This window comes from Propithecus coquereli, unplaced genomic scaffold (assembly GCF_000956105.1).
Source record: "Propithecus coquereli isolate 6110/MARCELLA unplaced genomic scaffold, Pcoq_1.0 Scaffold1, whole genome shotgun sequence".
NCBI lineage: Eukaryota > Metazoa > Chordata > Mammalia > Primates > Indriidae > Propithecus > Propithecus coquereli.
The window spans coordinates 20,332,818-20,337,684 of record NW_012133857.1 but is presented as its reverse complement, the minus strand read 5'-3'; positions in this window follow the sequence as shown (position 1 = coordinate 20,337,684).

The window sequence follows — 4,867 nt, the reverse complement described above, 5'->3', positions numbered from 1 at the left end:
CCCCAGAAGAGAAGCAGGGCTCACTGTTGGCCAGAAGAGAACTGTTTTCTCTGGTGTCCTTTGAACCGGCCCCAGCAGGCTTTGACCTCCAGATGAGCCCACTGAGTGGTTTCACAGATCTGCAAATCCCAGGGGCAGAATTAGTCTGAGATGAATGAGGCAGGGTCAAGTGCAAGCACAGGGTTGGATCATGGCTTTATTTAAGATTTTAGTACTTTGTTCATCATGGATTTTTCTATATTAATTTTGGTTTTTCAAAATATTGCATTAAATATTATTTATCTTGATTATTGATTTGTTTTGTATCTCCTTAAATTTTGTGCCTGCGGCCAGTGTCTCGTTCGCCTCCCCCTAGTTCTGCCTTGACACATCTACTCCATTAATTGCAATACCACCATCTCAGAGTTTGCAAATTGGTCAGATGAGGTCTGGAGTTAAAGAGCCCCTTTTGTACCTGTAAAGAAAGGACCAGCAAAGGGAATTAATCCTGAGAACCCAATGCCTGCTTTTGATGTCACTTCACAACCAGCAGCTGGAGGCCAATTTCTTTATCTCCAAGTCTCAATGTCCTCATCTGCAAAATGGGGACAGCAATACCTTCTTTGCAGAGTTTAGTCTGAAAACAGAGTATCACCCCAATCGAGTGTCCATAAGGGCCAGGCACTGTGCTGAGTCTGCCTTTTCATTGTAAAATCACTAAATGTTCACAGCCCTACCACATAAGAGATATTATTATCAGCATTTTAAAGGTGAGGAACAGGGCACAGAGATGTTTAGTTATTTGTTCGAGGTTGAGCAGCCAGTAAGTGAAAGTGTATATTCTTCAAACTCATATCAACATTCTCAACATGGAGTGATCCTCACGACGCTGGGGACAGTTTGCAACATCTGGAGACATTTTTAGCCGTCACAACTAAAGGGTGCTACTGGCATCTAGTGGGTAGAGGCCAGAGATGCTGCTAAACGTGGCACAGGAAAGTCTCCCACAATAAAAGAAATATCTGGCCCCAAAACATCAATACTGCTAAAGCTGAGAAGCCTGTTCCATGCTCTGCTCCTGTGTCAGGAAGTTATATGAGAACTCAGTGCTCCCTGAAAGGCAGATGTCGTAGTGGTTGTTGTTATTATCTTTTGTCTCTATGGCCAAGGGTTCCCTTTGGCCATCCAGGGAAGCTGAGTTTCCCCGGCTGGGCACCCACATCGTGGTCAGAAACGTGGGCTCTGGAGCCAGCCGGAGCATCATATCATGCATTCAGCAATGATTCATAGAGCACCTGCTACGTGCCAGTCCTGTCCCAGACAGCACAGACACACGTAGGTGCCCTCCCCCGACGGACCTGTCTAATAGGGAGACAGACATCAGACAAGGAAACACACAAGCTGACAGATAACTGTAGAGATCGTCCAACGCCTCTACCAGTGTTACGGCGCCACGAAGAAAGCTCCAGACCACAATCTCAGGCTGAAGGAGGAGGAGAGACTCTTTTCCTTTCAAAGAGCTCTCCAACCTCTCCAAATCTCCGCATTTACTGTAGGGAAAGGTATATGTGCTTACAGTAAAGAATATATAGAGAAAATCTTTGGTGTCATATATATAGTAAGCACATTGTTCTAAACAAGTCTATTTAGTGATATACATTAAACTTATAATTCTTTTGTTATTTCCTTGTTGTTCCTTAAGGTTCTAAAGAAAAGGGCAGGGACCCAACATCAGTCACGCCTCCATATGTTCCAAAGCCTGCCGAGTGCAGCCGGCTGATAACAATCATATCCCAAGTTCTGTTTGCAGGACTCCCAGGTTTCCACCTTTCTCACAGTCCCTTTACCCAGGCCTTCATGCCTTTTCTAACATCTTCTACCTCTCCCCCTTTCCTACCATGATTAAATTGTTCTTGATAGTTGAGACTGAAAGCCAGGTAAGCATCCAACTTCTATTTGTGTAGAGTCACGCGGCGAGTCATAGAGATCAATTGTTTGCAGGAATAGAAAACAAAAGAGTATGATAATAAGAATAACATCTATTAGATGTCGGGCAGGGGGGAGGGGGGAGGGGGGAGGAGGGGACGGGTATATGCGTACACAAAGAGTGCATTGCGCACCATCCAAGGGATGGACACGCTTGAAACTCGGACTTGGGGGGGAGAGGGGAGGCAAGGGCAACATACATAACCTAAACATCTGTACCCCCATAATATCCTGAAATTAAAAAAAAAAAAAAAGAGTATGATAATTCCAGCCATGACCCAAATTCTGATATTAAGTCCTGTAAACCATTGTTTGGGATTTAACCAGGCAAAGCTATCTCGTAGCTTTAGTAAAGTATCAGTTTGTAAATTTGAATGAAGTTGTTGTATTTGATTTTGTAGTTGATTTTCCAATTGTAGTAATTGAGATTCTAAATGAGATTTGAAAGTCCCCTGTAGATTAGTCTTTACCACATTCCTAGGATAAGAGGATTTGTTACATGGCAAGGGTGTAAGGCACTGTGTGCGATATTCCCAATCACATTGTAGGCCTTGAGGAGTCATAAATGCTTGTTGTTGGTCTCCGACACATTCTACAGCCACTTCAAGTAGTTGCAGTCTAGCCAATATGCCTTTATCAATTTCAGTTTGTTCTTGCATTTGGTGTGTAATGTTTACCAGAACTGCTTCCACTATGGCTCCCGTACATATTGACTCAGTAAGAAATACAGCAGCCACCACTGCAGTAGCAAGGGTAGTAATAGCTGAAACTGAGAAAACAATAAGAGTAGCCAGGAAGCGTTTGTGTCTAATTTTTGTTAAGGTAGATTGTAAGATCCGTAAGGAAGATTCTCCATGCCATGTCCTTGTTAGATTAACAGGAACCCAAGCTTGTGCTCTTCTTTTTAATGTAAATATGTAAATGATATTAAGATTAGTAACATTTTGCAACATAATACAAGACCTATACCAAGAAGGACTCTCACAAGAGATATTACAATAGGTATTAAGTTGAGTTATATTAGGAAGTTTTTGTCCAAAAAAGAAAACACAAGGGTGAGTGGTACAAACCATCACTGAATCACTGACATTATTGTTTAAAGACAGTGTATAGATGCCAGTGCGGTTAGTATAATTCCCATGGGATAATACACGATTAAAAAACGGCAATCCCATTTTCCATATTTTGGTATGGATAGGACTCATATGAATGCCATTCATAGTTGAAGAACGGGACCTGACAATCCATGTTCACGCCAAGTAATGGAGTAATTAGATGGGCTGCCAAATTCCAATTCTTTACCGGAAGAATGTAGTTTTCTGTGGGGTCCCCAATCCCACAAAGTTCCATTATTAAACAGAGTTAATTCTCTGGGATATTCTCTTCTACATGTACATTTTACTGAATATAATTTATAACTCCAATCTCTTTTTGGTCTGCAAATGGGCAGGTCAGGAGTAAAAGTTGTAACATTGATATTTATGGTTGTATTTATAGTTAAAGCAGAGATACAGGTTAAATTAGCTGTATTATTGCCACTCTTAGGCTGATAATGTAAATATTCTTAAGGAATTATCTGTACACAACCCTCAACATTTGGTAAGGTGGAAAAACAAATAGGAGGGTTACTGGCAGTAAATAGTATGGAATCATTATCATGTAACCATTCAGTATGTGATGTTGATGGTCCTAATGGTGGTAGCCAAACGCCACCAGTCTACCCTGCGTCATTAGAAGGCAAAGGAAAATCCACATCCCACCATGTAACCACATGAAATAAAGGTGGGTTTAATAAATGACTCCAATAAACTGTGGCACCTGCTGGAAACAGCAATGACCATCCTAGAGGGAGTAGAAACCATCGTCCTACCTGTTCAGAAGCCTCGCCTATGATGGCCAAATATGCCAAAAATCTATTTTCTGCTGTCAGGGCAGCCCCAGCCTTTCTAGTTATTGTTACCGCCTTTTGATCAAGCCTTTTCAATTGTCCCCAGGTCACATCAGGAGCTTGTCTCATCCTGGTCAACGTTGTCCTTTGTTGTTCCAGGGTCTGATTTGTCATCTGCAGGGTGGGATTGTCCGGTGTTTTCCAGCTCATGGTGTAGTTTCACTCTTTTTGTGGGGACCCACTCTGGACCTGTTTTTCGAGAAACACAAACTGGACCTCTGCTCCATGTCAATACAGGAAAAGGTCCTTGCCATAAATTATTAACGCAGTCTTTAACCAACACTTTCTTTTGATTTAATTGATTAAAATTATGTTTCCCCAATCTATGATCCATAGCAGTATAGCCATCATCTCCAATATTAAGAAAATTTAAAGTAAATAAAGCTTTAGCTATTTGTTCTCCAGGTGACAGTCCCTTATTCCCCCTTTTCTGTTTTAATAGATAAGTTTTTAAAGTACGGTGTGCACGTTCTGCTAATGCTTGTCCGGAAGAATTGTAGGGTATTCCTGTGATATGTTTAATTTTCCAATTTTGGAGGGTAGAATTATACTTTTTTGACAAATAGAAAAGCCTATTGTCCATTTTGATAATTTTGGGTAATCCTAAAACTGTGAGTGTTTCCAATAAATGTTGGATAGCATGATAGCTAGTTTCCCTGCCAAGGGTGTGGCATGAATGAAGGCTGAATGTGCATCAATAGTAACACGTATGTATTTGAGAAGTCCAAAATAAGGTAACTGTGTAATATCAGTTTGCCAAATATCATTCCGCAACTGCCCTCGTGGGTTCACTCCAGGACCCAATGTATAGGGGATAAAGAGAATTCTTGACAGTCAGGGCAAGTTTTTTTTGTTTTTTTTTTGAGACAGAGTTTTGCTCTGTTGTCCTGGCTAGAGTGAGTGCCATGGCGTCAGCCTAGCTCACAGCAACCTCAGACTCCTGGGCTCAAGCGA